This window comes from Arachis hypogaea, chromosome 7 (assembly GCF_003086295.3).
Source record: "Arachis hypogaea cultivar Tifrunner chromosome 7, arahy.Tifrunner.gnm2.J5K5, whole genome shotgun sequence".
Lineage (NCBI taxonomy): Eukaryota > Viridiplantae > Streptophyta > Magnoliopsida > Fabales > Fabaceae > Arachis > Arachis hypogaea.
Window position 1 is genome coordinate 40,081,528 of NC_092042.1, and position 10,113 is coordinate 40,091,640.

Here is a 10,113-nt window from a genome sequence, read left to right on the forward strand (position 1 = left end):
TTTCCAGAAATATATAATAGTTCATACTTTATTCGGAAATTGACGACGTAACTTGGCGTTGAATGCCAAGTACATGCTGCTGTCTGGAGTTAAACGCCAGAAAAACGTCATGACCCAGAGTTGAACGCCCAAAACATGTCATAACTTGGAGTTCAATTCCAAGAGAAGCCTCAGCTCGTGGATAGATCAAGCTCAGCCCAAGCATACACCAAGTGGGCCCCGGAAGTGGATTTATGCATCAATTACTTACTCATGTAAACCCTAGGAGCTAGTTTATTATAAATAGAACATTTAACTATTGTATTAGTTGTCTTTGACCAGATCCTGGATTGTATTTGGAATCCTGTGATCACGTTTTTGGGGCTGGCCATTCGGCCATGCCTGAACCTTTCACTTATGTATTTTCAACAGTGGAGTTTCTACACACCATAGATTAAGGGTGTGGAGCTCTGCTGTACCTCAAGTTTCAATACAATTACTATTACTTTTTATTCAATTCTCTTTTATTCTTATTCCAAGATATACGTTGCACAACACTTTGATGAATGTGATGATCCGTGACACTCATCATCATTCTCACCTATGAACGCGTGTGATTGACAACCACTTCCGTTCTACCTTAGGCCGGGCGCATATCTCTTAGATTCCCCAACAGAATCTTCGTGGTATAAGCTAGATGGATGGCGGCATTCATGAGGATCCGGAAAGTCTAACCTTGTCTGTGGTATTCCGAGTAGGATCCTGGGAATCCGGAAAGTCTAACCTTGTCTGTGGTATTCCGAGTATGATTCCGGTATTGAATGATTGTGATGAGCTTCAAACTCCTGAAGGCTGGGCGTGATGACAAGCGCAAAAGAATCAATGGATTCTATTCCAACCTGATTGAGAACCGACAGATGATTAGCCATGCTGTGACAGAGCATTTGGACCATTTTCACTGAGAGGATGGGATGTAGCTATCAACCAAGGGTGATGCCTCCAGACGATTAGCCGTGCAGTGACAGCGCATAGGACCATTTTCCCGAGAGGATTAAAAGTATCCATTGATGATAGTGATGCCCTACATACAACTTGCTATGGAAAGGAATAAGAAGGATTGAAGGAAGAGCGAGTAGTGAAGTAGAGTTTTAAGAGGAACACAGCATCTCCATACACTTATCTGAAATTCCCACTATTAATTTACATAAGTATTTCTATCCCTTTTTATTTTCTATTCTATTATTAATTTTCGAAACCATAAACCAATTTAATCTGCCTAACTGAGATTTACAAGGTGACCATAGCTTGCTTCATACCAACAATCTCTGTGGGATCGACCCTTACTCGCGTAAGTTTTATTACTTGGACGACCCAGTACACTTGCTGGTTAGTTGAACGGAGTTGTGAATTCAACTGGTGCCATAATAATGATTTCATACAAGTACAAAAGGATATGGATCACAATTTCGTCCACCAGTCATGCAGGTTTTTACCGATGATTCATTAAGGACTTTAGTAAGGTAACACTTCCCCTATCTAGGTTACTGCAGAAAGATATCGAGTTCGAGTTCAGGGAGGATTGCAAACAAGCATTTGATAAACTTAAGACTGCCCTGACTCAAGCTCCAATTGTAAGAGGACCTGACTAGAGCCAGCCATTCGAAATCATGTGCGATGCTTCCAACCATGCAGTAGGAGCAGCGCAGGCTCAACGTGCAGGTAAAGCTCCTTTTGTCATTGTTTATGCATCTAAGACTTTAGACACTGCTCAGTCTAACTACACTACTACTGAAAAAGAGCTTCTAGCTATTGTTTTTGCTCTGGATAAATTCTGAGCCTATTTACTTGGTGCTAAGGTAGTAGTGTATTCAGACCACGCAGCTCTAAAGTATTTATTAGCTAAAAAATAATCCAAACCAAGGCTTATACATTGGATACTGCTACTACAAGAATTTGATTTAGAAATAAAGGATAGGAGTGGTAACCAGAATCTAGTGGCAGACCACTTATGTCGCCTTGAGCACATTAAAGATGACTCCACTCCTATAGCTGATAATTTTCCATTTGATAACCTACAAGCAGTATCTGAGGTAGTCCCTTGGTATGCACCTGTCGCTAATTATCTAGTTAGCCGCACTTTTCCTCTAAACTTTACTAAGCACCAAAGAGACAAGCTGAAAAGCGACTCTAAATATTATATATGGGATGACCCATATTTATGAAGATGTGGCACTGACCAGGTAATTAGAAGGTGTGTGCCTCAACCAGAATTCCAGTCCATTTTAGAGGCCTGTCACTCATCTGAGAGTGGAGGACATTTTGGCCCTCAAAGAACAGCTAGAAAAATCTTAGACTGTGGATTCTGGTGGCCTACTCTTTTTAAAGACACTGCTGAATTTTGTAAATCTTGTCCCCCATGCCAAAGGTTTGGTAATATATCCTAGAGGGATGAAATGCCTCAACAAATTATGTTTTTCTGTGAAATTTTTTATGTTTGGGGCATTGACTTCATGGGTCTATTTCCAAATTCTAATGGCCACCTTTATATACTGTTAGTTGTAGATTATGTTTCTAAATGGGTGGAAGCAATTCCTACTCGTACTGATGATGCTAACACTGTTGTTTCCTTTGTTAGAAACCACATTATTTGTCGCTTTGGATCACCACGAGCAATCGTGAGAGATCAAGGCACCCATTTTTGTAACAGGCGACTAACAGGATTACTGAAGAAGCATGGGATCATTCATAAAGTACCAACAGCCTACCATCCTCAGACTAATAGGCAAGCCGAGGTGTCTAACAGAGAGATAAAGCACATATTGCAGAAGATAGTCAAACCTCATAGAAAAGACTGGAGCACCAGGCTACAAGATGCACTCTGGGCGTACAAAACAGTATACAAGACACCCATTGGGATGAGTCCTTTTCGCCTAGTCTATGGAAAGGCCTGTCATGTTCCAGTCGAAGTAGAGCACAAAGCTTTTTGCGTAGTAAAGGAATGCAACATGGGATTTGAGAAAGCCGGAGCTGAAAGGAAGTTGCAAATGCAAGAATTGGAGAGCCTTTGCCTAAAAGCTTATGAGAACTCAAGGCTTTACAAGGAAAAAATGAAATCTGTACATGATCAACACATCAAGAGGAAGGAGTTCCAACCTGGGGATTTAGTCCTCCTTTACAACTCCAGACTGAGGCTCATGCCAGGCAAACTGCGATCAAGGTGGGAAGGTCCATATAGAGTCGAGAAGGCTGAGCCGTACGGAGTTTTTTACCTAAGTCACCCTTCAAGCTCTGAACTCATCAAGGTTAATGGACATCGTTTGAAGCTCTACCATGGTGAGAAAGTGACGCAAAACAAGGAGTTAAATATCTTCCTCTTGGAGGATCCACTCGCAACTGAAAACTGAGCTACTAAAGCGTCCAACTTAAGGACGTTAAAGCAAAGTGATAGGTGGGAGACAACTGGTGCGCGAAATTGTGAACAATACTTTTTCACAACTCTCATAATCCCCGGTAATGGCTCCAAAAACTTGGTAGCACAATACCATGGCATTACACAACTTCGCACAACTAACCAGCAAGTGCACTGGGTCGTCCAAGTAATAAACCTTACGCGAGTAAGGGTCGATCCCACGGAGATTGTTAGTATTGAAGCAAGCTATGGTCATCTTGTAAATCTTAGTCAGGCAAACTCAAATGTATATGGTGATGAACGAAAATAGCACAAAGATAAAGATAGAGATACTTATGTAATTCATTGGTAGGAACTTCAGATAAGCGCATGAAGATGCCTTCCCTTCCGTCTCTCTGCTTTCCTACTGTCTTCATCCAATCCTTCTTACTCCTTTCTATGGCAAGCTTAAGCAAGGGTTTCACCGTTGTCAGTGGCTACCTCCCATCCTCTCAGTGAAAGCGATTGCATATGCTCTGTCACAGCATAGCGGAATTCATCTGTCGGTTCTCAATCAGGCCGGAATAGAATCCAGTGATTCTTTTGCGTCTGTCACTAACGCCCCGCCCTCAGGAGTTTGAAGCACGTCACGGTCATTCAATCATTGAATCCTACTCAGAATACCACAGACAAGGTTAGACCTTCCGGATTCTCTTGAATGCTGCCATCAGTTCTCGCCTATACCACGAAGACTCTGATCTCACGGAATGGTTGGCTCGTTTGTCAGGCGAGCACTCGGTTGTCAGGCGATCAACCATGCATCGTGCAATCAGGAATCCAAGAGACATTCACTAAGCCTCAAATGCTTGTAGAACAAGAGTGGTTGTCAGTCACTTTGTTCATGAGTGAGAATGGTGATGAGTGTCAATCATCACCTTCATCAAGTTGAAGAACAAGTGATATCTTGGACAAAGAACAAGCGGAATTGAATAGAAGAACAATAGTAATTGCATTAATACTCGAGGTACAGCAGAGCTCCACACCTTAATCTATGGTGTGTAGAAACTCCACCGTTGAAAATACATAAGCATAAGGTCTAGGCATGGCCGAATGGCCAGCCTCCCAATGATCTAAGATAGCATAAAAGTGAAGATAGCTACCCCGATATATCAATACAATAGTAAAAAGGTCCTACTTATAGAAAACTAGTAGCCTAAGGTTTACAGAAATGAGTAAATGACATAAAAATCCACTTCCGGGCCCACTTGGTGTGTGCTTGGGCTGAGCAATGAAGCATTTTTCGTGCAGAGACTCTTCTTGGAGTTAAACGCCAGCTTTTATGCCAGTTTGGGCGTTTAACTCCCATTTGGGTGCCAGTTCCAGCGTTTAACGCTGGGATTTCTGAGGGTGACTTTGAACGCCAGTTTGGGCCATCAAATCTTGGGCAAAGTATGGACTATCATATATTGCTGGAAAGCCCAGGATGTCTACTTTCCAACGCCGTTGAGAGCGCGCCAATTGGGCTTCTGTAGCTCCAGAAAATCCACTTCGAGTGCAGGGAGGTCAGAATCCAACAGCATCTGCAGTCCTTTTTGGTCTCTGAATCAGATTTTTGCTCAGGTCCCTCAATTTCAGCCAGAAAATACCTGAAATCACAGAAAAACACACAAACTCATAGTAAAGTCCAGAAAAGTGAATTTTAACTAAAAACTAATAAAAATATACTAAAAACTAACTAGATCATACCAAAAACATACTAAAAACAATGCCAAAAAGTATACAAATTATCCGCTCATCACAACACCAAACTTAAATTGTTGCTTGTCCTCAAGAAACTAAAAATCAATTAAGATAAAAAGAAGAGAATATGCAATGAATTCCAAAAACATCTATGAAGATCAGTATTAATCAGATGAGCGGGGCTTTTAGCTTTTTGCCTCTGAACAGTTTTGGCATCTCACTCTATCCTTTGAAATTCAGAATGATTGGCTTCTTTAGGAACTTAGAATCCAGATAGTGTTATTGATTCTCCTAGTAAAGTATGATGATTCTTGAACAAAGCTACCTATTGAGTCTTGGCTGTGGCCCAAAGCACTCTGTCTTCCAGTATTACCACCGGATACATACATGCCACAAACACATAATTGGGTGAACCTTTTCAGATTGTGACTCAGCTTTGCTAAAGTCCCCAATTAGAGGTGTCCAGGGTTCTTAAGCACAGTCTTATTGCCTTGGATCACAACTCTTATTTCTCTATATTTTTTTCTTTTTCTCTCTTTTCTTTTTTTTTTCGGTTTTTTTTTTTGAATAGCAATGCTTTTTCTTGCTTCAAGAATCATTTTAATGATTTTTCAGATCCTCAGTAACATGTCTCCTTTTTCATCATTCTTTCAAGAGCCAACATTTATGAACCACAAATTCAAGATACATATGCACTGTTTAAGCATACATTCAGAGAGCAAAAATATTGCCACCACATCAAAATAATTAAACTGTTATAAAATTCAAAATTCATGCAATTCTTCCTTTTTTAATTAAGCACATTTTTATTCAAGAAAGGTGATGGATTCATAGGACATTCATAACTTTAAGGCATAGACACTAAGACACTAATGATCACAAGACACAAACATGGATACACATAAGCATAAAATTCGAAAAACAGAAGAATAAAGAACAAGGAAATCAAAGAACGGGTCCACCTTAGTGATGGCGGCTCTTTCTTGCTCTTGAAGATCCTATGGAGTGCTTGAGCTCCTCAATGTCTCTTCCTTGTCTTTGTTGCTCCTCCCTCATGATTGTTTGATCTTCTCTAATCTCATGAAGGATGATGGAGTGTTCTTGATGCTCCACCCTTAGTTGTCCCATGTTGGAACTCAATTCTCCTAGGGAGGTGTTTAATTGCTCCCAATAGTTTTGTGGAGGAAAGTGCATTCCTTGAGGAATCTCAGGGATCTCATGATGAGAGGGGTCTCTTGTTTGCTCCATCCTTTTCTTGGTGATGGGCTTGTCCTCATCAATGGGAGTGTCTCCCTCTATGTCAACTCCCACTGAATAACAGAGGTGACAAATGAGATGAGGAAAGGCTAACCTTGCCAAGGTAGAGGTCTTGTCCGCCACCTTATAGAGTTCTTGGGCTATAACCTCATGAACCTCTATTTCTTCTCCAATCATGATGCTATGGATCATGATGGCCCGGTCTATGGTAACTTCGGACCGGTTTCTAGTGGGAATGATTGAGCGTTGTATGAACTCTAACCATCCTCTAGCCACGGGCTTGAGGTCATGCCTTCTCAATTGAACCGGCTTTCCTCTTGAATCTTGCTTCCATTGGGCGCCCTCTTCACATATGACTGTGAGGACTTGGTCCAACCTTTGATCAAAGTTGACCCTTCTAGTGTAAGGATGTTCATCTCCTTGCATCATAGGCAAGTTGAACGCCACCCTCACACTCTCCGGACTAAAATCCAAGTATTTCCCCCGAACCATAGTGAGATAATTCTTTGGGTTCGGGTTCACACTTTGGTCATGGTTCTTGGTGATCCATGCATTGGCATAGAACTCTTGAACCATCAGGATTCCGACTTGTTGAATGGGGTTGGTAAGAACTTCCCAACCTCTTCTTTGAATCTCATGTCGGATCTCCGGATATTCACCCTTTTTGAGTGAAAAGGGGACCTCGGGGATCACCTTCTTCAAGGCCACAACTTCATAGAAGTGGTCTTGATGCACCTTTGAGAGGAATCTATCCATCTCCCATGACTCGGAGGTGGAAGCTTTTGCCTTCCCTTTCCTCTTTCTAGAGGTTTCTCCGGCCTTGGATGCCATAATGGTTATGGAAAAACGAAAAAGCAACGCTTTTACCATACCAAACTTAAAATGTTTGCTCGTCCTCGAGCAAAAGAAGAAAGAAGAGAGTAGAAGAAGAAGAAATGAGGAAGAGGGAGATGGTGGTGTGTTCGGCCAAAGAGGGGGAGGAGTGGTGTTTAGGTTGTGTGAAAATGAAGGGTTGAAGAAGGGTATATATAGGAGATTGGTGGGGTTTTATGAAGGATGGATGTGAGTGGTGAAGAGAAAGATGGGATTTGATAGGTGAAGGGTTTTTGGGGAAGAGGTGTTGAGGTGATTAGTGAATGGGGGAAGAGGAGAGAGAGTGGTGGTGGGGTAGGTGGGGATCCTGTGGGGTCCACAGATCCTGTGGTGTCAAGGAAAAGTCATCCCTGCACCAAATGGCATCAAAATTCACGTTTTGAGCCATTTCTGGCGTTAAACGCCGGGCTGGTGCCCATTCCTGGCGTTTAACGCCAGGTTCTTACCCTTTCCTGGCGTTTAACGCCAGTCTGGTGCCCCTTTCTGGCGTTAAACGCCCAGAATGGTGCCAGACTGGGCGTTAAACGCCCAACTGCTAGGCTTACTGGCGTTTGAACGCCAGCAGCATCTTCCTCCAGGGTGTGCTGTTTTTCTTCCTGTTTTTCATTCTGTTCTTGCTTTTTTCATTGTTTTTGTGACTTCTTATGATCATCAACCTACAAAAAAAGATAAAATAACAAAAGAAAATAGTTAATTATAAAACATTGGGTTGCCTCCCAACAAGCGCTTCTTTATTGTCAGTAGCTTGACAGAGGGCTCTCATGGAGCCTCAGAAATGCTCAGAACCGTGTTGGAACCTCCCAACACCAAACTTAGAGTTTGAATGTGGGGGTTCAACACCAAACTTAGAGTTTGGTTGTGGCCTCCCAACACCAAACTTAGAGTTTGACTATGGGGGCTCTGTTTGGCTCTGTTTTGAGAGAAGCTCTTCATGCTTCCTCTCCATGATGACAGAGGGATACCCTTGGGCTTTAAACACCAAGGATTCTTCATTCACTTGAATGATCAACTCTCCTCTATCAACATCAATCACAGCCTTTGCTGTGGCTAGGAAGGGTCTGCCAAGGATGATGGATTCATCCATGCACTTCCCAGTCTCTAGGACTATGAAATCAGTAGGAATGTAATGGTTTTCAACTTTAACCAGAACATCCTCTACAAGTCCATAGGCTTGTTTTCTTGAGTTGTCTGCCATCTCTAGTGAGATTTTTGCAGCTTGCACCTCAAAGATCCCTAATTTCTCCATTACAGAGAGGGGCATGAGGTTTACACTTGACCCTAAGTCACACAGGGCCTTCTTGAAGGTCATGGTGCCTATGGCACAAGGTATAGAAAACTTCCCAGGATCCTGCCTCTTTTGAGGCAGTTTCTGCCTAGACAAGTCATCCAGTTCTTTGGTGAGCAAAGGGGGTTCATCCTCCCAAGTCTCATTTCCAAATAACTTGTCATTTAGCTTCATGATTGCTCCAAGGTATTTGGCAACTTGCTCTTCAGAGACATACTCATCCTCTTCAGAGGAAGAATACTCATCAGAGCTCATGAATGGCAGAAGTAAGTCCAATGGAATCTCTATGGTCTCATTTTGAGCCTCAGATTCCCATGGTTCCTCATTGGGGAACTCATTGGAGGCCAGTGGACGTCCAGTGAGGTCTTCCTCAGTGGCGTTCACTGCCTCTTCTCCCTCCCAGAATTCGGCCATGTTGATGGCCTTGCACTCTCCTTTTGGATTTTCTTCAGTATTGCTTGGGAGAGTACTAGGAGGGAGTTCAGTAATTTTCTTGCTCAGCTGTCCCACTTGTCCTTCCAAATTTCTAATGGAGGACCTTGTTTCAGTCATGAAACTTTGAGTGGTCTTGATTAGATCAGAGACCATGGTTGCTAAGTCAGAGGTATTCTGCTTAGAACTCTCTGTCTGTTGCTGAGAAGATGATGGAAAAGGCTTGCTATTGCTAAACCTGTTTCTTCCACCATTATTGTTATTGAAACCTTGTTGAGGTCTCTGTTGATCCTTCCATGAAAGATTTGGATGATTCCTCCATGAAGGATTATAGGTGTTTCCATAGGGTTCTCCTATGTAATTCACCTCTTCCATTGAAGGGTTCTCAGGATCATAAGCTTCTTCCTCAGATGAAGCTTCCTTAGTACTGCTTGGTGCATTTTGCATTCCAGACAGACTTTGAGAAATCAAATTGACTTGTTGAGTCAATATTTTGTTCTGAGCCAAAATGGCATTCAGAGTGTCAATCTCAAGAACTCCTTTCTTCTGACTAGTCCCATTGTTCACAGGATTTCTTTCAGAAGTGTACATGAATTGGTTATTTGCAACCATTTCAATCAGTTCTTGAGCTTCAGTAGGCGTCTTCTTCAGATGAAGAGATCCTCCAGAAGAGCTATCCAAAGACATCTTGGACAGTTCAGAGAGACCATCATAGAAAATACCTATGATGCTCCATTCAGAAAGCATATCAGTGGGACACTTTCTGATCAATTGTTTGTATCTTTCCCAAGCTTCATAGAGGGATTCTCCTTCCTTCTGTCTGAAGGTTTGGACTTCCACTCTAAGCTTACTCAATTTTTGAGGTGGAAAGAACTTTGCCAAGAAGGCATTGACTAGCTTTTCCCAAGAGTCCAGGCTTTCTTTAGGTTGAGAATCCACCCATGTCCTAGCTCTGTCTCTTACAGCAAAAGGGAATAGCATAAGTCTGTAGACCTCAGGGTCAACCCCATTAGTCTTGACAGTATCACAGATTTGCAAGAACTCAGCTAAAAACTGATGAGGATCTTCCAATGGAAGTCCATGGAACTTGCAATTCTGTTGCATTAGAGAAACTAATTGAGGCTTAAGCTCAAAGTTGTTTGCTCCAATGGCAGGGATA

General features: G+C 42.2%; 1 non-coding gene across 1 annotated transcript; it reads left to right on the top strand.

The window, feature by feature from the left end:
* Window positions 1–9,695: 9,695 nt before the first annotated feature.
* Window positions 9,696–9,803, top strand: LOC112704298 (small nucleolar RNA R71). The gene has a single exon (XR_003154931.1). It is a non-coding gene; the product is annotated as a small nucleolar RNA R71 (small nucleolar RNA).
* The last annotated feature ends 310 nt before the right edge of the window (window positions 9,804–10,113 follow it).